The 25,061-nt window shown below is 42.2% G+C and overlaps 1 long non-coding RNA gene across 1 annotated transcript; it reads left to right on the top strand.

The window, feature by feature from the left end:
- Positions 1–11,917: 11,917 nt before the first annotated feature.
- LOC310676673 lies at positions 11,918–23,341 on the top strand. The gene is made up of 3 exons (XR_014510672.1): positions 11,918–11,955; positions 22,757–22,826; positions 23,215–23,341. It is a non-coding gene; the product is annotated as an uncharacterized lncRNA (long non-coding RNA).
- The last annotated feature ends 1,720 nt before the right edge of the window (positions 23,342–25,061 follow it).

Here is a 25,061-nt window from a genome sequence, read left to right as displayed (position 1 = left end):
ATGCCTTCTACACTGTTATGCCAATGGTAGGCACTGTGTTTTATTCCCCCTGCTGGTTATTACTAGTCAGGTACTCATGAAAAAAGGGGGAGGGTGGTGATCTCAGAAGCTCCCTTGATATCATTTTACAGCTATCATTAGAATGGTTTTTAGTTTCCCAGCTTCAGCTATAAAATGTGGGAATCATTCATCTTGCGTTAGTGCTTTTAGACCTGTCTATTCAGGAAAAGATAAGATAGTATCAACTTTCAAACTCTGTTAATTAAAGCTTTTAAGTACATTATGAATGAAATGTCAAAAGATGACACTCACTAAGGGGAAAAGATCAGTAAGTGATGTCTTTAAGGATTCACTGTTCTTAGAAGTGAAATATTCCTTAGAAATATGAAGCCACGTTAGAAGAAAGGGACCTTTTTTTTTTTACAGCATGAATTATATGAAGCAATTTGCAGCATGGTGCATCTATGAGTGTAGATGGAGACGATAAACAGGGAGAATGGAAGAAAAGGTTAGCCCTGCTGCAAAGTGAAACATGCCTAGCTTGCTTTAATTGCAAACTAAATGCAGGCTGGACTTGTTACAGGGACTGTAAACATAGGCTGTGCTTCACATCCACCTGGGGCTATTTTTGCTTTTGTGCTAATAGCACACACAAATTCCTAGCATTTTATGGTTGAAATGTGCAGCCAGGAGAACCTTAAAGATAGTTTGATAAGCATAAAAGCAGTTTAAATGTACGTTGTGGGCTGAATTTTATTGTCACAGCATGAATTTAATCCCTGTCCTTATTTGTTGCTGAAGGGTGCTGGCCATGTTGGAATTCTGAAAGGTATGCTGTAGGTGGGGTGGGTGGGTGTTGCTGGTGGTGCGGAGAGATGAATGCAAAAGTCAGCCGAAGCAATTAAGCTGTGAAGTTTGTTTGTCTAGACTCTCCTTAAAGTTGGACTGTGTGGCTGAAGAAACAAGACAGGATCAGAACGGAGGCTGAACGATGCCAGGCAAAAGTCTAATATAGCAGGAGACAGTGCTCTGCTATCTGCTCGCCTGACATTGGGTCAATGCAAGTCTGTCTCTGACCAGAATGTGGAATGAATCTTCCTTTGTAGGGCAAAGAAACTTGTCCCTTGCCAATGGCCCAGGTCTGGGGCCTTTTAATGATGCTGTTTCTTGCCAGCGGGACTAATTAGGCTTGCCTGGGTCCCCCCCCCCCCAACCCTGCTCACTTGCCTCTCACCTGATGTCGTATGTGGGGCAGGTGCAGCTGTGGCTGCAGAGGAACAGTTGGGAATCTTACAGTGTGCATCCAGTTGTCCCTCGGCAAGCAGAACTTGCATTCTGCACCTTCTAAATTTCCTTCTAAGTTTGGCCACAAATACAACTCCTGCTGGGATTGATCTGAGTGTGGTTTATCCCTCACACAAGCGTTGCTTTAGACAGGGAAAGTAGCATAAGGTTAATTTAAAGGGCTAGAATGGAGGAAACATTTAGAGTCATTTCCTTTGTGACACATGACAACAGCTGGGTGACTGCTTACCTGTGAAAAATGGCCCCCTCACCCCTAGGGGAGTCTTTAGCATATGCACCCCCGGGTGCAAAGATCTGCCCAGTGCCCCCAAGTCTGACAAGCGCCGCTGTTGTGAATGACAAACGCTGCCGCGTCTTTGGTAAATGAGCACACAAAACTGAAAGTCCTTTAGTGAAACAGTAGGTATACATTTTGGTAATACCTAGGTATATATGTATTTTGTTTTTCTATCTTGATCAAAATTATTTATTATTTCACAACAGGTAGATAGTTAAGAGCTTAGGCGATTTCAGCAGTGGGCACCTGGTGCCCCCCAGAATTCGGCGCCCAGGTGCCCTGCACCCCTTGCACCCCTGGCTAAAGACTGCTCTGCCCACCCCGCTTGAGGGTGGGTCTGTTCTGGATGTGGGCTAGTAGGTTGGGGATACTGACTAAAGGCCTTTGCATGAAGCTTGTTACTGATTCCAGTATATGGTGAAAAATGTAAATCAAATACCTTGAGGTGTTTTATATTTTTTGCTTGTATATATACACAGAGTGGCGCTGTGGATAAAAGTCTCAGTGCCTAGGGCTTGCCGATCGAAAGGTCAGCGGTTCGAATCCCTGTGACAGGGTGCGCTCCCGTTGTTCGGTCCCAGCGCCTGCCAACCTAGCAGTTCGAAAGCACTCTCGGGTGCAAGTAGATAAATAGGGACCGCTTACTAGCGGGAAGGTAAACGGCGTTTCCGTGTGCGGCTCTGGCTCGCCAGAGAAGCGATGTCACGCTGGCCACGTGACCCGGAAGTGTCTCCGGACAGCGCTGGCCCTTGGCCTCTTTGAGTGAGATGGGCGCACAACCCTAGAGTCTGTCAAGACTGGCCCGTACGGGCAGGGGTACCTTTACCTTTACCTTTTATACACAGAGTCAGCACGACAGTGGGACTCTTAAATCTCAAGGTCATGGGTTTGAGCCCCATGTTGGGCAAAAGATTCCTGCATTGCAAGCGGTTGGAGTTGATGACCCTTGTGATCCCTTCCAACTCTACAATTCTATGATTCTAAAGTTCAGCCACAGTGACCCTGGCCTTCAGCAAATTGCTGTCCCAGCCTCAGCACTGCTGCTGAAGATTATGCATAGCATCTTATGTTGCAAAAGCACTGTAAAAGTGAATAAGCATCTTGCCCATTGAATGTGCAGAAGAAACTATTACTAATAGCTTGGTTTTATTTTTTAGCTACTATGTCAGTAATATTTTTAATACGGTTAAATCATGGTGTCATCCTCCTCATAAGCCATAAGAAACAAACCTTTTTAAAATGTGCAATTGCAAGACACGTCGACCTTCACCTAGATCACATGCACACCAAACATTTAAATCAGCCCCACCACCCCAAAACTCTGTTCACCCATCAGAGAGCTACAATTTTCAGCTCCTTTAACACGCTACAGTTCCCTGCATTCGGGGGGGGGGGGGGGAGTAATGTACTTTAAACATGCTTGCCTTGCTCACAAAGGAAGCGATGTGCTAAACTCAAGACAAATGCAGAAGGCATTGGCAAGATAATTTCTGAGAAACCACTGCTATTTACATAGCAGTGCACTAGAGGGCACATGTATACTGCAGTGGAAGCTACCCTTTACTGAAAGTTTATTATTATTTTTTTTTAAAAGAACAATGCTTGAAAATATATTTGTTCTTTCTAGTGAAGTTCTTCACTGACTTCTACCATTCAAGAAAAAGTAAGGAAAAGTGTATTTCTGAAACCTCTTCAAAGAGAATCGTTTGCCCATTTTAATAAGCGTACAGCATATTAAGTCCCCCCAAAGTAAACAGCACTAGGGGTTGGTCAGGTCAGATTGGATTATTTATATGGGCTCATTGTAAAATAACTGGCATAACAGACCCCAGACAACATGGAATGTTAAATATCACTTGAGGCATAATACATACAGGATATACAAAATGTTACATACAGTGGTACCTCGGGTTAAGTACTTAATTCATTCCGGAGGTCCGTTCTTAACCTGAAACTGTTCTTAACCTGAAGCACCACTTTAGCTAATGGGGCCTCCTGCTGCTGCCATGCCGCTGGAGCCCTATTTCTGTTCTCATCCTGAAGCAAAGTTCTTAACCTGAAGCACTATTTCTGGGTTAGCGGAGTCTTTAACCTGAAGCGTATGTAACCTGAAGCACATGTAACCTGAAGCGTATGTAACCCAAGGTACCACTTTACATCTGAATCTCACTGTGAGATTATCCTAGCTCTCAACTTCATGACCAACCTTTAAAAGGCTGCCCTTCTGGTTATCTACTTATCCTCCCCCTTCAAATGAATTCTGCCATAATGCCCATCAGTCTACCAGGCAACTGCTTTAAAAGCGGGAGGTTCAAATCCTTCCTAACAGCATTATATTTGCAATAAAGCACAACTTGATAGTGATTCCTGATAGCGTTCATCACAGGGGCCTGCACTTCCTTCCAGTGGAGTCCAGTTAAATTGACCATTAATGGTCTTGGCAGGGAATTGCAGCATGCAACCATAATAGCTCTTTGAGGTTTTGGAAGAGTAAGAAAGTTTAAATGCTTGTTCACTGGACAACATTTCCGGTTACCCAAACACACTGGGGGTTAAGTTTTGACAGAAGAGCTTTCCAGCTCTTACAAATCTTACATCCTTAATATTGTTGCTTGATACACACTTGTCCTGAACCCCTGGCCTAGCAGGCGGCAAATCAGCATGTCAAGCCTCCAGCCCAGAGTCAATCCACGTGTCCCATATCCCACAGAGATCCTGGCATATTCAACTGCCCATCATCCTGGGCAGTTAGGCAGACATAGCCCCTCAGTTCTGCTTCCCTTGAATACTTTGCATGATGATAGCAGCATCTGGGCTTGCTCGACGAGTCATGTGACCCTCAGCTGTTCCAAGCCCACTCCAGCTGAGGAATCACACACTTCCAGAACTAGCAAGCTCCACCTGGCCAGCTAGGGAGCTGGACTGTGGGCCCTTGCTTGCCTCAGCCTCCTAGAGTGTACCTCTTGCTGCTCCTTATGCCTCAGAGCCTGTTGTGTTCATGGAGACATGGGGCCCCTTTGGCTCTGGTGATGGGTCCTGTGGCTCTGGTTCCTGTGCACCAACCCCCATCCCCTTGCCATCTTCCATCACCCAGTGAGTACTTCCTATACCAATTTCTCCTCCTTTTCCCCCAGCTTGCCCCAGTGTGTCCCAGTCCTGGCTACACCCCTTCCTCCTTTTCCTCCTCTTCATTGTCCTGCCAGTTCATGACAAGACTTCAGCTTTATGATAGTGAAAGGTAGTGAGAATGTTTGCAGAAAATCCTAGAAGATAAATTACAGGTTTTTTGTCCAGGGGCTCATGAAAGAATCTGTCAATACCAAATTAGCCAACTGGATAGCACCAGGGGTTTCAGGGAGATGATCACATAATGTCCTCCAGATGGTTTGGACTACTACTCCCATCAACCTAAGCCAACACAGCCATATTGCCTAGGGATGATGGGAGTTGTGGTTCAAAACATCTGGAGGGCATCAGGTTTATGAACGCTGGGGTAGCTCTTGCAGGATAGATGCATCTGTAGCTATTAATTAAGATGCCTATAGTTTCTAGGGCAATATATGTCAGCTGAGAGCCCCAACAGAAGAAGGGTATTTTGCCATCTTGTCCTGCTTTTTGGTGTATTTGTCATTCAGAAGCCTGACTTAGCCGGTCATTTTAAGGATTTACAGGTTTTTAGTGGCACTTTGTTGTATACCTTTTGTTGTACGCCAAGTTGATATTTGATGATGCCTGTATATAAAGACTTTTATTTACAAACAAGTAAATTTGCTGTAATCAGTAATTTTCAAATACTTTACCAACCTGGAAACCTTTTGCACATTGACTTATTGAGGAAGTTCTTTTGTATGTGACTGCTGAGAGAAGTTGGCCAAGATGTTGGCTTTGCTATATAGCATGCACACAAAACTCCACTGTTGCCTTCAGGTTGGAAGCAGCAAGTAAGTTATCTCAGGGAAGCATGTCTCCCATCACTGATCTTCCCATTGAGAACATGTTGATAACCTTTGGAGGAATCCCAGCAACAGAGCTTGAAAACCAATAACCCATTGATCTTGTAGACCCAGTTAGTTATAATACTGACCTTCACAAGAACATATTGCTGTGTGTCATACAAGGGATGTGTGGTGTGTGGTTTTGCACATCCATGCCTGTTTGTTAACATGTTTAGTCCACAGAATCTTCCCAAGGTTCAGGATGTGATTTGTTTTCTTATGCTGCTATTTAGGAGCAATTGGTTGTGCTATATTGACCAGCAGAGGTTTGTATTTTACATGCCCAAGGATCAGCTAAACTGGGGTTAATGACAGATGTCATCTGATTCCCCTTCCTGGTAATGAAAGCAGGCCAAGGGGTGTGTTTTTTGTGTGAGAGAGAATAGAATAAAGTATTATTCTTGTTTAGAACAGTCTATTCTAAAGTGAAATACTAGAAAGAAATGAGTAGTGATGTATATTTGAAGATATGGGTGCAGTAGCAAGTGTTGATAGGCATAGTGGCTGTTTAGTTTGGCAAAGAAACCCTAATTCCTGCTTGTTTAAAATTTTGAATAAAGCACAGGACGTCTCATTCCTGGTGGCAAATAAAGGTTCATGTACACTCTGAGGGAGCTGTACTTCTATATCTGTATCCTTATTTTAGTTGCCCGTGATGATTATGCCTCTTAAAATGGCTGCTGGTTTGTTGTGTTCAAAGCATTTTATAATGCTAAAAGTATCGAGAGTCTGTATTGCAAAGATCCTGCACGTATCCTATACACACACACACACAGTAAGGAATCAGTTTACCCCATTAGAGCACTGATATTGTGAAGAATGATGTTGAACAGGGGGACTGTATTAGCTTCTCTTCCTTTGTTTAAAATTAAAAGAATATATGTTTTAGAAGTCAAGAAAATGAGTTCAGTCTTCCTTTCCTCTTACTGTCAAACAAAGTTTGCCTCGGCTCTTGACTTCATATGGAATTTGTCATGGATAGGAAGCATATACCTTTCCTTGTGAATATATAACTTGTAGTCGCCTCTTAGGAAAGGGGGGGGAAAGAAAAGAGAAGGAGCCCTTTCATCATGTTCAGTTTTCCTCACTGTTTTATTTCACTTAAAACATCACTCAGGACCAAGTGGTATTTGTCAGTAGTAATTGGCAAAGGCTGCAGGCAGTTTTCAAGGCTGTCTGGGTGGAAAATCTCAAAGCAGTTGTCTGTGTTGAAAGAAAATATTACATTTGATCTCCCCCCGCCTCAATCTCTACAGACATGATGTATGTCTGCATTCCGTAACTTGAAGAGTTCTCCTTCTTAAACCTCAGGAAGTAGCTTTTCTTTAGTAATGTACAGTATTGTCTGGGAAGTAACCACAATGTACATACAGTTACGGTACTTTCTGAATTCTTTTCAAAAGATTTTATTTTTTTAAATCAACCACTTATTGTGGTTTTGGCTAGTTTGGAAAGGTATAATATTTTGCCCGATGACTGCACCTCTTGCATGTTGACGCCCTCCCTTTTTTCATGCAGTCATAGATTTCTTCCTGGGTGTTTCCTTTTTGAGTAATGACTCTCACACCAAGACCTCTGTGCAATTAATCACCTTTCCTTTTAATGCAGCCATGCAAATTGAAAAATACTTCATCACTTCTTGTCGGTGTGCTTGTCTACAGTAATGACAAAAGATGGATTAACAAATACTACAGTTTTCACATGTCAGGCTTGCATGGGGTTGGTTTCTCTCTCCCTACCCCCATTCTGACCAGGTGCATGATGAGGCCCAATGTTCTTCATAATCTTTGAAAAATTGGCGTTGAATCTGAAATGAATTTTTCACTCAGTTTTCCCTAATATACACAGTAGGCCTATGAGCTTCATTCTAGGACAGTCACCCCTTGGGCTGGTATTCAACTCTGTTTTACTCAGAGTAGACATTGAAATTAATAACTGTTACTAAGTTAGGCCGTTCATTCCAATGGTTCTACTCCCCATTGTTTTATTTAAGGAAATAATTATATATTGTAAAAAGAGAGAAGGCATGGTAATTCTTCCCAAGAGTCTGCAACCGTGAATGGATCGGAGAAAAAGTATATTAGGGAGAGATGGTGCCAATGAGAAATTCAGCCACATGCAGGAAATGGTACGTCCTGGGAGTTGTAGTCTAACTACATCTGGGGATTCAAGATTGAAGAACATTGGATTAGAGGGAGTCCAACAAGGTCCCTTCAGTAATTATATTATCTCCGTGAACCTTATCATTCTACAAGGGGTGCAGGACCCAGACCAACCAGGATGTCCCCTATGGAACTCTATGGAATTTTGTCAGTGCATACATAGGGCCCCTTCTGATGTATCCCAAACATACCAGACAGTGGAAGACATGGCTTTTGGGTGTGGTAGCCAAGTGTGTGGCACATTTCTCTAAACTCCCTTATAACCTTCTATATTAGCTGATCCCATTCTTCAGCAGATTTGATTGCTCTGTGGATTGGAAACACAGGACCTAAGTGACAGGCAAACTTTTAACACACCGTGTATTATTTATGTATACGCATGCTTTTAATACATCCATTCACCCAAATACTTTTTTAAGCCTGGAAATTCTAGGAAGAAACACTGGTAATTATTTTGTGCTTTCATAAATAATCACAAGTGTATTTTAATCACCGAGAACATTTTTTTTATCATTAATAATTTCCAATTTAAGGGTTGCTTAGAAGAAAAGGGAATGCTTACTGGAAATTGTAGATCATGTTTTTTGTTTAAAAAGGACTCTGAACCATATTTTAATCTTAGGTTGCTAAGGACAACTTTATATTTGCATAGCCCAAGAGAGCAAAAAGATTTAAACAGCAAAATTCTGATTCCACTCAACTAAATGGGAATGGATTCCTTATACTTAAGCATCTCTCTCTCTCTCTCTCTCTCTCTCTGTCTGTGTGTGTGTGTGTGTGTGTGTAAGAGTAAATAAACAATACTTTACTTTTTAAGACTGGGATGGGAATGTTGTTGCCCTCAAGATGTTGTTGGACTCCAGATCCCATCAGTCCCAGCCAGCATGGCCACTATTCAAGGATGATGTGAGTTGGAGCCTGGCAACATCTGGAGGCAACAGCTTGCCCATCCTGCCACAAAGTAGAGTCAGCTGGGATTTCCCCCCTACATTTCTGTTCACTGAGAGCTTCGCTGTATTCTTGTATGGCTGCCTGTGGAACACTGGAGATTGTATAGAAGAACATGCTGGGGCTGAGAATGGAAGAAGGAATGAAAAGGGTATCACCATCAATATGTTGGTCTTGCAAAGGTTGAAAAGTGTGGGAAGAATGAAACCTTAATCTTTGATATGCAAGAGTGTTCATATAAGATATAACAAACGTCAAGGTTCAGAATGACATCTAGAAATTATTTCCTATGAGCTGAAAAGCTCAATTTTTGGGCCAATGTGGTTTTCAGCTCTCTATTAGAGATGCCATGATTTCTGTCCTGAGTATCATAGTCTACTGGTATGAACAATTGTGTATGATTCTATCTGATTTATTTTTCATATATCCATTGGTATTTAAATCTATTAATTAATAAATTAAAGATAAACACAAAATTATTGGTGATTGCAAGCACAAATTCTTGCACACATTATTTTGAAGAGCAAAAGGATATAGAAACTCTTACACAAGCTGTATCCAAATATACAGCCTATTAAAAGAGATGGAGTAGAATGAGAGCATCTGAAGTCAGATGCTGATTTGGATGCTCATCTGTGTGTGCTTTCTAATGCACATCTCACTGAAAGTATGGAGCAGCTAGATGGCACCTGCATTTTGATGCACGTTCAAATCTACGTTGATTTATGCTGGTGGTAGCCATGGATATATGAGATTTAATGGGATAGGTTGTCCGCATCCCTCAGGAGTTGCCACTGTAGCTATAGTCAAGTACCCCACAGTATGAAGCTATGCTGTAAATTTTCGCCATTATAATAGTTGTCATCCTATTCAGAATGGGGTGACAAAGTTGACAGGACACAAAGTGAGTGCCACTGATAATTCAGTAAACCACCACTTTTTAAAAACGAATTTAAACAATGTAATATTTTCAGTATGGAATAACTGGACATGTGTCCAAGGTGACTGATGAAAAGGAAGATGCCAATTTGCTCAGAGGCTTGGCAGATCAGATGCTGTATTGTCTTATTAGCTGTGTGTTTCCTGCAGCCCAACAGAGCAAAAAACATTCAACCATTGAATATTGTTGGTGGGGAGAAAATCAATAGCGATGCTTTTTTGCACAACTGTTGATGCAGCCTATACATGTAGTGTGACATTTGGATCCCAGTATTAGGCTCCTTTAAAGGCCAAGGACCATTCTTAATTTGCCTTCTGCACCACTTATTGGTTGTGCATATTGGGAGTCTGACCTGGATGTAGAAATAGTTAACTGCAGAGCTGAATCAGCGCTCAGATGAATGATGTGAATCACAGTTTTAAACTATTGCTTGCTTTCATCCAGTAGTATTCATTATGCTTAGGGGTCACGCAAGGTATGATGATGTTTGCTGATTTCTGAGATTATTTGAAGACCAAACCACAGCCATGCTGGGATAACACAAGTGTGGTTAGATAGTGTAACTCTAGGAACACTTCTCATGGCTTACCACAAAAACCTCAGTGGAGATACGCTGAAAAGTGGATAGGAGCTCTTATGTGCTTTGAGGGCTGGAGCCACAGTAAACACTGGTGACTCGAGACTGTATTTGTAAACACACCTGCCTTTTCCTTCAGACAGCTGTGAATCCTGGCTTCTTTTTGCTTCCCCTCTGAGGTGGCCATGCCAGAAAGGGATAGAGGTACAGAATACAACCCATGCCTCATTATCAAATGGCTGCATGACTTTTAATGGATCTGAACAATTGCCACAAATGTATGTTGATTCCACGTGGTCAATGCCAGCCTTGGAAAACAGCTTGCAAAAGTAACATGCTCTATGACTACCTTGTCTTCCCGTATATACCCATGTTCCTCAGTTATTGCCTCAACTTAGAAGAAGAAGAAGAAAATAACATTTGTTGTTGTTGTTAATCTCCCTTTCCGGGGGTTGGGGAGATTCTTGCTCACCACAGGCAACCAGGCTATTTACAAGTCTGGTGAATATGTTTACAAATGTGGCTTCCCACATGAGAGATTCACATGGTGAGGCCCAGTCTTTGGAAATTTGCTCTGGGATGCTAAATTCCAGCTTTCTCCATGCGATCCAAATGACATGCTCTGCATGTGAAATCAAGGTTGTAAAATTCTCTTGTGGTCATTACACCACAACTAAAAGTAGCATTTGAATGAAGGTAAGTTTAAAAAACAAAACCAGATCCTGTTATTCTAGTCTCATTGCAAAATAACTAGGAGTGCTCAAAGCCAACTTCACAAGATTTTAACGAAAGCTTCATACATATGGTTTCAAGCACAGCCTTTGATGAGGAGTGCCTGTACTTCAGTGTGTGAAAGAGGGTCAGTGAGGCTGCAAAGAGTTGAGGATGCAAAGGAGAACTCTTGTGTACTTTGTGCCTGTGTGCATACATTGATCTATTTAGTATATGTAGTTTCAGAGCATGAATGTAGTTCATTTGCATGTACTCCTGGCAACTTGGCTGCCGTTGAATGTTTTGAAATCTCCACCTTTCCCTCTAGAACAACTTTCTGATTAGTTATTTTGGGCTCCCACTAAGACACAGAGCACCTTCCAAAGCAAACAAACCCTGCCCTATTGTGTCATGAGAATTAGCTAACATTTCTTTCAGTATTAGCACCTCAAACAACAGGTTAAATGGAGTTCTATGATTATTTCCTCCTTGAAAAAAGCCAAACAAAAACCCCACGGCAGGCTGGATCTGAGCACAAGAAGGATGGTAGGAAGAGAGACTGCTTAACCCTTTCCCTTCTGCTTGCTTTAAAAGTTCAGAAACGCCACTTGTGCAAGCTGCTTTTGTTCCTGTGCTGTTCTTCTGCACGGACTTTGTATCTAGCTTCTTTAAATTTTAAAAACAAACCTGGAAGAAAGTAGCTTGCATCTGAAGAAGCATGGGCCTGAAGGAGAGGGTCCATAGCAAACAAGGAAGCAGGCAGGTTGTGTGAGACAAGACTTTTCTGTTCTGTGTCTCCATTTGCAGCCAAACGGCTGTGTAACTACAAGTGTTCCATCGAAGCTTTGTTTGAACTGGCCTCATGCTCTGAATCTTACTCAAGGAAAGCTCAGTGAGTTTATTCTGTATGGCAAAACTTCAAGAGTGCGTGCCATGCCATTATTCTTCTGCATAGACTGTATGAAGTGTCTCGGGCAGGCCATGGTCTCAAAGTCCAGGATGCAGGGCCAACTTGCTGAAGCTAAGCAGAACTGGGTCTGGTGAGTGCCAGGGGACCCTATGTATGTCAGTGTCAATTTCACAGAATGAAAGATATGAATAAAGTAAGTGTCTAGAGAGGCCCCGGCAGGAGAAATATTACAGTATGAGTTAGGTGCAGAAGTGACAGAAAGTGTCAGTGTTTGCACATTTTGTTTGCCAATGCTCACTATGTCCAAATAGTTTACTTGGTGGAAGGGTGCGGGGTGGAACTCTATCAAAGTTTGATGAAGCCCCACGGGTTCCTATTATGGAGGATATGAGACAATAAGGCAGCTGATGCTGCAAAAAGGAAACAAACAGCTTCATTGCACATCTTCTGTCCCAGCTGAAAGTTGTTGGTATGGCTCTGGATGTTGCAGTGAATCTGCTGCTTTGGCCCTCTGACCCCTGCATGAGTTTGCTCTGTAAATATTGTAGATCAACATCATCACTCAGCATTGAGTCTAAATTTGCAGAGAAGTCCAGCCAGGCGCTTGGGAAAGATGGAAATCTGTTCAGCAACGGAAGTGGCACTACAAGGCCTGCACAGGGGTGGCACCCTACCCCTTCAAGAGATACAGATGGGTACCAAACAGTTCTCCCTAAGGCTGATGACTAAGCAGATCATTTATTGTTGCACAGATGTGATATAATGTTGCAACTCCAGACAGCATGGGAACTGACCACAATTCTTGCCGTCTGTTTAGATCTGGGCTTTGTACTGTTTGTTTAAAGTCCCTTTCTTTCTTAAATCCTCGAGACCGTACTCCATCACTCTGATTTTCCAAAGACAGCCTATGACAAGCCACATAAAAGAGTTCATTAGCGTCACTCAGGTGTATGATCTGATTGAGAACGCCTGGGTTTCAAATAAAAGAGAAAACAATTTGGCTTATTTTCACTGCTGGGGCCTGAGACTCCGTATCTCAGCAACGCAAGCTGCAAACACAAAAGATAGAAGAACCACACACCCATTTTGTAAACTCAGCACAGGTGGCTAGAAAGAATACGTGAGCAAATATCAACAGTCAGTTTTGAAACTTCCATTGTGTCCAAGTTTGCTGTAGGTGTTTCCTGTGGGTTTTCCTGCATCTATTGATTCAGAAACGTTGGGGTGGGGGTGAAAGCATGGCTGGTACTTACAGATAACTTTATTAACATTATATGTTTTTATTGCTGCATTCGGTATGGAAGACACAGGGGCAGTGCCTTCAGATCCTACTTCAGGTTAAAAACATCAGTAATGTCTCTATCTGGTGAGTTTGTCTTGAGGCAGACTCCAAAATGGAGCCACCTCCCCACCACGGAAGAAGAGTCGAAGGAATATCTACATGAAGAACAGGCAGGGGGAGAGGAGAGAAAGATTGACATCAGGATCTGCTGTCCCTGTGTATCTTGCCGCCTGAGGCACTTGCCTCATCTGACCTTATAGGTGGGCTGGCCCTGTACTGTGAGAATAGAATGCTAGAATAGATGGGCCTTGGCCCTGATGCAGCAAGACTCTTGCATGCTTATGAGCTTAATTCCACTCATTGCATTTATTCATTCAGTATGCTTTAGGGTGTTGTTCCAAAGAAAGAAATGGCTGAGAATCTCTCATATTCCAAGCAAACCTTGATTAAGTGCATATGAAAGAGAGCATGATGAAGAATCAGAATTTAATCAGTTCTGTCCTTTCCCTGTGATAAATGGTTGGAAGTTGATTTTCCAAAGCTTTTAGGCAGCGTGTAGGTGTTCCGCTTTGACAATCACAGAAAATATGAACCTTGGCTAGTTTTGAGATTAATTAATGATCTGCATATCATGCAAACTGTAAGTCTCCTTGTCTATTAAAAATATTTATAAAGGAAGGAAGAAAAATAGTGGCAGCAGTGTTAGGCTAATACCAATACATATTAAGAGATGTCTTCAGCAGCAGGGAATGCAAAGGAACATTTATGCATATGAAAAGAAATACCACTTTCCCTCCCAAATTTGTCATTTACGTAGATTATGTACTAACATTTGTTTTCATTTGGTGCAAATGGCATACAGATTATTCACTTATTAAATCAGTGTAGAAATCAATTCCTTGGTTGATCTTTATGGTAATTCACCCAGCACGTGGCCTTTTGTATAATTCAATGGCAAAGAGCAAAAAAATCATACTGATTTGTGTTCCCCATTTCCCCAAGCAACGAGACGCTCCAGAGCAGATTTTCAGAGCCAGTTTCCTTTGTGAGATTTGCTGAGACCTGGCAGTATCTCTTTATTTACTTATGAACAGGTTGAGCAGAGAGAAGCAAGCAGTAACACAGGCCAACAGTGTTGGTTCTGAAGCAGGGCTGGCCACAAAAGCCACAAAAAGTTACAAATCCACAAAACAAAATACCTGACCTTTTAAAGATAAAGGCTAGAATAATGAGCCATTAGTGGTTTTTAAGGAAATACCTGTGGTTCACCAATAGCTTTGAGCCAAACCAGAGGTGATGTAGGACAGCCATGATCCAGGGTGTGTTTAATCCTTTCTTCTCATGTCCCTTCCCCAATATTATGAGGGAAGGGAGAAGACAGGAGCAGATGCCGCCCCTGTCCCCATTGAGCTAAGAGCTATGTCAGAGGATGAGGGCAATCTTGCAGAGCAACACTCACTTCTAGGGATGGAAGAATCGGTCAACTTCGCTTCTCTCAGTTTCTCATTTTTCCAATCATAAACCAGTTCTTCACGATTCCGTATCAGTTCACTATGTTTTTTTTTAAAAAAACAAAAAGTCCTTATTAAAATTCTTCAGCATTTTAGAGCAGATTTCTGAATTTATATGAAGTTTTGACTAATCTACACATCTTTGCAAAGTATTTTCCCTAATATTTTTTAATGTTCTTTTCACTCATTTATGCACTCTTCCTCCTAATGTAGGCATTTCTGTAAATCTTATTTGGTTGAAGATCAGCATCATAAAATTTGGATAAGTGCTAATTTTGAAGGATGGCTGTGTTTCAGTTATCATACTGTTTCAAAAAGTGTGATTCAGCTTTAAACGTGAACCCCTACCACATCCCCAGAGAAGTAGGGCTGCAAATAGGAAAAGCAAAAATCACAAGAGATCTGTTTGATGGTTGGTCCTAAGAAGTCTGCTATGACATTTGGCACACACAAAATAACAAAGCCCTTGGCATGGTGTCCTCCAGATATTTGGGGCTACAACTCCCATCAGCCCCAGTCAGCACAGTAAAGAGCAGCTTACAAGCTAAAAAGACATGATACAAAAAGGAATACGAATTGGTAGCGAAGAGGAAATAAGCAAACTCAGGTTTAAGTTCTTAGTTCCAGATCTGGAAACTGATCCTAGTTTGATTTATATGTATGATGGAGCAACCTTAAAACTGTTTCCACATTTATTTCCTTTCTCATTGATGTTTGGGCTTCCTCAGCTATATAGCTTCTTAGCTAAGAAGAGGAATGATGGTGTGTTTTTTAGGGAGATGCTGGCAGTATCATTCTCCTCCCTGGGTCTTTGCAGTATTCCTTTGTTGCAAATCTTACTTTTTATGTTCTTTGAAGGTTCCAAATTTCTGAAGGTGAATGGAGGTGTGGTGTTGAAATGTGCAGGTTATGCTTTCTAAAGATATCTGGATCATCCAGAAAATCTCCTGGGATTATAGCTAAAGAAAGACCACTGTCTAAGAGCTAGCATGGCATAGATTTCCTTTCTCCCGATGTGTATTAAAATGAAATCCAATTTTGATACATGGCTTAATGAATCAAAGAGGTAGAGGTGATATAATGATACCATCTGGGAAGTTTTTGTCCCGTGAAAGCCTCCTAATCACACTTCAGTATTTATTTAAAAGCCAAAATGTGTTTAACCCCTGAAATGTTTCAGTGCCAATGATTTTCAGTATCACATTGCATCATTATTGCCTGGCAAGCTAACGGTGCCCTCCAGATCTTGCTTGACCTGTTATCACCCATCATCCATGACTGTGGTTCGAGCTGGCTGTGGCTGATGGGAGGTAGCCATCCAACAACATCTGGAGGACCACAAGTTCTCCATTCCTGACATGAATGCATTGATGTTATCGGTACAACAGTGTGTGCGTGGAAGAGCTGTGCTTTCTGATTTTCCCTGAGCTCATAAAAGATACTCATGTCAGGCCTTGTTTACAAATGACATTGACACAGTAGAAAGCCCCTGCTATTCAAAGCTTTCAGCAAATCTTGTATTCCCTACAAATTCCTCTCAGAGCCCAAGGAGAGCTGCTGAGTTATATATGAGTGTGAAGGACATCTTGTTGCCAAATGGTATTGTTTGGTAGTAAACTTAAGAATGTAAGAACAGCCTTCTGGATCAGACCAAATGCCCATCTAGGCCCGCATCCTGTTCTCACAGTGGCCCATGGGATGCCCATGGGAAGCCGGCAAGCAGACCCACGTTTCTCCCCACTTGTGATTCTTAGCAACTGGTATTCAGTAGCATACTGCCTTTGATGTGGAGAAATGTTTTCCATTATTCCCTCTCAAGCCCGATTTCAACTGTAGCTATTCTGGGATAATCACCTGGTGAAATATGCACCAGCTGCAGGTTGAAGGGTCGCTGGTTAACAATCCCAGTTTATCATTTGGAAATATCACTGCTTCCGATTCTGCATTGCCCGTACAACCAGGATCAGCAGCACCTGGGCCCTTGCCATTAACCTTCGTGGTACTGATTAACTTCTATACAGAAAAGGTACTTCTTTCTATAGAATTACTGGCTTCCCTGTGTGTAGCTATTGGCAAACGTTTCAATATTTATGTTAATGCCGCATTCACTCAAGCCCAAATGCAGTGTTTGATGATCCGTTTAGCTTTCTCCTTTTCAAGTTTACACGCCTTTATCTTTCAGTACTTTGGAATGTTATCGAATCTTCCTCCACCCTCTATTCAACGTGGCTTTCTGTGAGCTTTTCACATCCATCCCATTCTATGGGTGCTGTCTAACACGGCATTATAGACCTGTCAACAACAATGTATTTTTTCCTGGCTTGGCTTCCAGAGCAGGCTTAGCTGCCGACCTACCTTTACCTATCACATTTCATGTTGATTTGTAAGGCCTCACATTTGAAGGCCTAGTGTGTGATATTCAGCAGTGCACCAAACCTTACAAACTCTTAAATGCAGAAGCAAATGGGACAATAACCAACATATACATGCTGTTGCTGCTGCTGGGGCTGTTAAATTTTATAAACTGTCCTTCATCTGAGGACCACAGGGTGGTTTGCGGTATAAAACACAGAGCACAAACATAATAACAAACAAAACAATACTCCCCCCCCCCATTTAAAGGTCATAGATTGCTTAATTAGCCAGGAAGAAGAGGACTTTTTTTGCCTGGTGCCTAAAGATAATGTAATGAAGGTGCCAGGCTCTTTCTAGAGAGAGCATTCCACAAATGAGGGGCCACCACAGAAAAGGCTCATTCTTGTGTTGCTGCCCTCTGGACCTCCTGTGAAGGTGACAGGTGAAGGAGGGCCTCAGATGATCATCACATTTCCTATTTTGAACAACCTATGTACATGCACATAATGGCAGGAGCAGCAGATTGGTTCCACAGTGCTCCACTGCGCAGCGCTGAACTCCCCACACCTTGCTCCTCCCCCTCTGGTAACTGCAGCAGTAACATGCTGTACTTGTAAGCTGGGAGAGTAGCAGCACTTTGCATCCGCTGCCCCACCAGTCACTATTGGAGGGGATAGAAATCAACCAAAAGCAGTGCTCAGGAGGAGCATATATCAAAAACTACAATCAAATAACACCCAGAAGAGTAAACACTTCAATAATAAACCCATAATACAGTGGTACCTTGGGTTAAGAACTTAATTTGTTCCGGAGGTCCGTTCTTAACCTGAAACTGCTCTTAACCTGAGGTACCACTTTAGATAATGGGGCCTCCCGCTGCCACTGCACGATTTCCATTCTCATCCTGAGGTAAAGTTCTCAACCCGAGGTACTACTTCCGGGTTAGCAGGGTCTGTAACCTGAAGTGTTTGTAACCCGAGGTACCACTGTAGGTTGAATCCTTTGCAATATGGTATATTACAACACCCCTGCAATGCATTTCAATACAGGATATTTATCACCCTGGGAAGGTTTACATTGATGGCTCAGTTGATGAATAACAATATGGTAAACTTTGAGAAAGGTTAATTTTGTGGTTTGGAATTTGCTCAGCTATAGGTTTATATTATTTCAGTTAGCAATTGTTGAAAATTGCAGGTTTGCCCAAGTTGATTGTTCATAAGAGGCTTTGAAGTGAATTGTCTTGTCCTCTTCCTTTGAAGTTTCATATACAAGATCCAAAGCCTATTGGTTAAGTTTTATTCCAGAAATGCTGACCCATTTATTGTTTATATTCTTTTACAGAACTAATATGCTTAGTTCATTGTGGGAAACCACTTTTGTCTGGTGAGCCAGATTAAAAAGTGGCCACGGCTTCTGCTGGCAGGTGGGTGGGGCTGCCTACCTGTCAACCACCTGATATCATCAGGTGGATGTGATCCTGATGGAAAGCAATGGGCTGGTATCCAGTGTCAATTTAAACAGCACCACATGCAAGCCCTGTTGCAAATCCTATCCTCATCTGTGTGTGATTCCTATCCTCCTCTGAATTGAAGGGCTCAGCAGTTAGAGCCAAAGACATTTTATAATGTAAGTATAGCAGCATTCTCAGGCTCTGCTATATTGGCATTGAATAGAGCACATTCAAGAGTGATATCCATCCATCACCATTACATCTGAGAGACATTTTGGGTTATATCCAACAAAGTCATCCCTCTCCTCTTCCTTTGTGCTCCCTGCTCAAAATAAAATCAAACAAAAACTCTGCTCTGGAGAGTTAGAGGAAACCTCAGAACAGACCTGGAGATGGTTTTGTTGGATTCAACCCATTAGTCAGAATTTGCTCTACTCAGTGAAGGGAATACCCTTGAAATTGTCTTGCCAAAGATATAACAGTTGCCAACATGATGGTAAAAAAATGCCGCTCTTTGTGGTTTGTTTGAATTAGTTCAAAGTGTTTCAGCTGAACACAGCTCCTTTCCGAGAATCTATATTAAAATGTTTGGAGATGTCTTTTGTGGGGTATATCAATCGAACATAAACAGTTACAAAAGATGTTACTTCTGTAATGCTTTCAGTGTTACTTGATTTGTAAAACTGATTCTTCTCCGCAGTTATTGTTGGTGGCAGCCCAGAAAACAATGCTACACCTTTGAAAAACAAAACAGGCCTCCTTCTTTCGAGGCTGTCAGGTTATTTTTTTTCTGAAGTCTTTTAAGGCTGCTAAGTTGTTGTCTAATCCTTACCTCAGGGCTAAAAGCCTTTCAAGGGAACAAAAACACATGTAATATCAAAAAGAGAGAGTCTATAGAGCTGTTTGTCTGCTGAGAACTCCTTAGAGGCCGCATTCAGATGAGCAAAATGTGACAGAAATTCATTCAGCAATAACCATTCCCTCAGTCAAAAGCATCAATGGCATTTCCATCCATTGAGCTTGACTTCTGAAGCCTTTAAAGGAATGGAAACTGGCACACAGTAGGTTCTGCCCAGCACTGGAAACAAGGCCCAATCTATGTTCAGTTACAGGGTGTGTTGGGATTGACAAATATGAAATTCATGAGGATTGTATGTCGGGCACTTGGAGAACTGCCTTAGAGAACAAGAAAGATGGTGAACAGAGCCATCTTTCCTATTGGGCTTACTGGCACATTGCGCCAGGGCGCTGGCGTCTCAGGGGCGCCCCAGCGAGTGGGGGAGCTATGCGGTTTTCCCGGCAGCCTCCCCTTTCCCTGCACGCCTGCCAGCTGTGCCCCATCCAACCATATGGCTGGCGTGCGTGCAGCTTCCTTCCCAAGCCTCCGCAGGACAGCGATCCCTGCAGAGGCTTGGGAAAAGGTTGACAACAACTCTGGAAAACGGGGGGCGGGGGGGCGCTGGAGGGATCTTTGCACAATGGTGCCAGAAATGCTTTAGACGGCCCTGATGGTGAATGGGAACTGTTAAACACTTCACTTCACACACTAATAGGGGCAGGCACATCTCGCCTCTTCCAGTTAGGAGTTTCCATTATACGTATCAAGCCTGAGGGCCTCCCAAATCCTGCACACATGTTTCTATCCAGACAGAGGGGCCCATGCCAATAGGTGATGTAGATGTGCATCTGGAATCCTTATGAGTGCATCCTAATACTTATTCCACACCTAGAGAACTTGATGGGGATGAAGATGCACTTCCCTTCTGGTACCCTTGGTTGCATGCAACAAGGCATAATTAAACCTGGATCAGGGTCACTGTGTCCACTGAGCATCAGAAAGTCAACCCATGCCCTTTTACGCTCTTACTTTATAGGTAAAAAGGTAAAAGTAAAGGACCCCTGGATGGTTAAGTCCAGTCAAAGGCAACTATGGGATTGCGGCACTCATGTCGCTTTCAGGACCAGGGAGCCAGTGTTTGTCCACAGGCAGCTTTCTGGGTCATGTGACCAGAATGACAAAACCACTTCTGGTGCAATGGGACATCGTGATGGAAAGCAGAGCACACAGAAATGCCATTTACCTTCCTGTCTCAACAGTACCTATTTATCTACTTGCACTGGCATGCTTTTGAACTGCTAGGTTGGCAGGACAGAGCAACTGGAGCTCACCCTATTGCGGGGATTCGAACCACCGACCTTCTGATTAGCAAGCCCAAGAGGTTTGATGGTCCTACTTTATATGCAGAGACAAAGTGCTTAAATATTATTATTTTTATAATATTTATACCCCACCTTTTCCCCTGACAGGATCGAATCTCTCTCTCTCTCTCTCTCTCTCTCTCTCTCTCTCTCTCTCGTATGATTATTAAAATAGTATAGGAAACCCTAGACTAACAAAAGCTTTCCTGAAGAGCTAGGTACTGCTGCTTTTTCATTTTCCTTGTTCGATTCTGCAACTAAATAGGAAACTCCTAACAGCATGGCTGGGTGACCCACCAAACCTGTTCCAACACTTGCAGTAGGGAGGAGTGAATGTACACATGCAATCCCAGATCTCAAATCTTGAAATCTCATGTAATTGGTTAAGTGATTTATGATATTTATACCTTGGATTTCAGTCAAGAAGGGCTCCCAATCCAGCTCACAACAATTAAAAACCATCACAAATATACACAATGTGGTGTATGATGACTTACCAGCCTAGGTTCCAAGCTCTTCTCTCCAGAGGAAAGGAGCAGCTGATGGGCTTAGGGCTATTGGCAAAGCTGCCAATCCACAGAAAAACCCCTTCAGCTGAACTGCAGACTTATCAGGACCCAGGCTGTTGATCAATAAGTTTTCCTATGGTGACTGCAAGAGCTGGTCTTCCACACTTTTAATCAAGGTCGGAATTTTGTTGGAACATTTTGTGCATTATATAAATTGCTCACTAGATGTCACCAGTTATCTGTACTAAACATTGCTGCTTCTACTCATTTCCTATCAAAGAGAGAATAAGTACAGTACTCAGTTGGGCCTGGTCCTTGGCCATGGCTTAACCCAGCATGATTGGAAATCCAGAGGCTATTCTGGCTTGCAAAATGCCAGTACTTGTACTGGTCAAAAAGCTATACATGCAAATTTGCCTGCAAAACCATTGGGGAGATGGCAACATATTTAGAGCGCCATTAAATTTGCTGGACATTTTACCATTGACTTCAATAGGATCTGGGCTGCATCCTTTGAAAACAACAGCCGTATGGAGAGAATCAGTAGGATTAGAGGCATTCTGTTACTGTGAGAATGAAACTTTTGGGAAACATTGTTTAAAGCAAAGCCTATTATATAGAGGAAGTAATGGAAAACGTATTATACAGCTGTATAATTAAGCCAGCTGAATTTTCTAGCATTGTCTCATGTTATAAAGACTGAATATCCACATGTTTTGTACTATCCATATGAAGTTGGGCATCGAGGATCTTGTGACAATGACAATCTGACTAAATTTCCGAAAGTCCTGATGAAAAGTGGCTGAGGCGCAGGCTTCTCATGTTTCCTACCATTGTTCACCTCCTTTGTTTGAGTGGTTCTCAAACTTTTTTCTCTGGGACGTATTTCCAGAATAAAAATTTGCTCATGCCACACCAATTTTTTTATTGATAAGAAATACATTGGAAAACAAAAAGAAACAATTATCAGTGCTTGATTTATAACATAGAGCAGAATTACTTTAACATATGATCACAGAGCATCCAGAAAGTATAAAACAATGCAGCTACATCAGAATACGAATCATTCCCAAAATATAATTATAAATGAGGTGCTTACATATGCACCTTCAAACTCAGTGAGAGGTGTGAGCTTGTTTATGCCAGGTAATTTCATTTATATTAGGTCTAATTTGAGATTAACAAATGCTCATCTCCTCTTCAGTGCAAAGAAGCTTTTTCCTTTTCTGATCTTTCATATTTATCAGAATCGAAAATCCCTGTTCACAACAATATCATCATAGAGAACTGTTGAATAATAGCTAATGTTCTTGAAGAGAGGTATGGATACTCTTTCTGGTTGTGTGTGTGTGTGTGTGTGTGTGTGTACCACACTGAGATGTTTAAATGTTTCCTTTATTGCCATCCTCTCCTGCCACACCAGTGTGGCATGCCACACCCTTTGAGAACCACTGTCCTAACTCTTCACTTTCTTCTTTGGGCAGTTTAGGTAATATCAGAAACTCAAAGTGATTGCAGAACTCTCTATTGTGCAACATTAACTCCATAGTTCTTCAAGTTATGAGGTTTGAAAGTTCCAGATTTAATTGGAGGGCCAGTTCTTGCTTATTTATTCCTTCTAGATGCCTTTTCCACCCCTTCCTTCCTGTGGTTGCAGTGAGTGGCTTGCATTTGTGGAAGGCAATGAGGAAGGTAAGCTGAGGCGCTCTGTCTGTGATTGTGTGAAGTACCGTTTCTTCTCTTAGTGTGTCTTTGTGGGGTGTGTGTGAGAGAGACAGACAGAGACAGAGGGAGAAGCTACCACAACTCCATTGGCTTAGCTCACTTCCTGCGATGTTCTGCTATGCCTCTTTTGAGACCTCTGCTATGTCTGCTTGATTTACACCCTACAGTTCTTCTAAGTCTCCTTTTCTTAATTTTCTACTCCTTCCCTGCTTGGGATAACAACAATAGACAGCACTGTATGCCTAGTACAATTCTCTGTAGGGAATTGTGGATCACTAATACTCAGGGCCCTCTGGGGACACCAGCCACTTAACTGGACACTGACCCCCTGCTTTTCCCATATACTTCCATTTAGGTTAGAAGCAATGACACATATCAGTGGTGGGCTGAGTATTGGTGTATGTGTGTGTGTGTGTGAACACACAAGTTCTGTCACAAGGCTGACAGAAGGAGAATGCAGTTAGGAAGAGGCAGACATGGAGGTGAGTGTTTTTATGGCCATGAAGCGATGCACAAACCATCAAGTGAAAGAACATTGGTAAGCCCTGCATTTATAAGTAACCAAACATAGGACTGGTTTAAGAGGCTGGCTTTGTTTAAAACAAATGAATAAAATTCTTGGCATTTACAAGCAGGGCAAGACACAATGTCTGATGGTCTCACTTGACCATGGTTGGTATCTGATATTTTATTGTTGTATTTGATTATATTATTATGTTTTAATCTTGCTTTGGCCTTATTAATGTATGCCACCGAGAGACGCCATGTTATGAAGTGTCTAATAAATGAACATAATAAACAAAAAAGCCAGCAAACCGGCATCTGATTGGCCACTGTGAAAACAGAATGCAAGACTGATCCAGCAGAACTCTTCTTATGTTCTTAGCAAACACAGAACTGATTCACACTTGCCCACAGTGATACGGGAATTGTGTGGAGAGAGGAACTGTGTGGGTAGAGCAAATGATAGGTTTTCTTTCCATGTGAATGTCAACTAGGGTTGGAGAAAAGGTAACAGCTGTGTGGGAAGAAACCATATAATTGTCCTTGTCTACATGATTTCTTCATAACATCTTCCTGGGGGTGGTGCTGGCATCAGTTCACACCACAAGGAAGGAAGCGACTCCCACACTACCAGGAAGGAACCAACCCTCCTCCAGCTTCACTAACTTTAAGCTTCCATTTGTCTTAAAGCTACAGTTTTCTTATTTGCTTCCAGACCTGAAATTACTGGAAAGGACACTTATAGACTTTGCCCAAGTATCTTTGCCCATTTTATAAATATAACGCCGTGCAGATTGCCAGAAATGAATAATGGCATTCACATTTCCTTCTTCTAAAAATGTTCCCTTAAGACACGATCCTTTCAGGGCAGGATAACATTTGGAAGAATCCATTCCTCACACATGGTGGTACATTTTTAAGGTGCACGTCTGTGTCTGGCTTTTAGGACTGAGAGGAAGGGCTGGAGATCAGTGGTGGGGCATCTATTTTGTACACAGAAGTTCTCAGCTTCTGTCTACAGACTCTCCAGCTACACAGCTGGGAGATAACTTGGTCTGAGATCCTGGGAAGCCACTGTCAGTCAGTGTACTAGGCTAGGTAGACCAAAGGCCTGATTAAGACAGTATAAGACTGCATCCTATGTTCCTAAGCAAGGTCCATTGTTGATGGTTTTAGAACTGATCAGAGAACTCCTTATGAAGCCTTCACTCAAAGGAAATAATCCATGTTTCTATGGCATTGTTAAAGAAAGAGAGTTTGCCAACCCTGCTTACAAAAAAAGAGTAATTCTCCAATACTCTGAGAATGCAAATTTTTGCATTTTAAACTTATTTAAATAACCGGTCTGGCGAGAAGTTAAATGGCATTTCTGTGCGCTGCTCTGGTTTCAGTGTTCCATTGAGCCAGAAGTGGCTTAGTCATGCTGGCCACATGACCCAGAAAAACTGTCTGCAGACAAATGCCGGCTCCCTCCTCCTGCAAAGCGAGATGAGCGCCACAGCCCCAGAGTCGTCTGTGACTGGACTTAACTGTCAGGGGTCCCTTTACCTTTACATTTTTAAATGTTAGCAGCAGCATGACCACCAGAATAAAATGAGTGTTGCTTCTGCTGCCCTGATGGGACTAAGCACCATTGTGTTTGAGAAAAAGATAAATATTTTCATAATAACAATAAAAAGAGAGCATATGTAATGATAT

Source organism: Podarcis tiliguerta, assembly GCF_965153285.1.
Source record: "Podarcis tiliguerta genome assembly, chromosome: 4".
Taxonomy (NCBI): domain Eukaryota; kingdom Metazoa; phylum Chordata; class Lepidosauria; order Squamata; family Lacertidae; genus Podarcis; species Podarcis tiliguerta.
The sequence above is the reverse complement of the archived record's forward strand: the minus strand, read 5'-3'. Positions and strand labels throughout refer to the sequence as shown.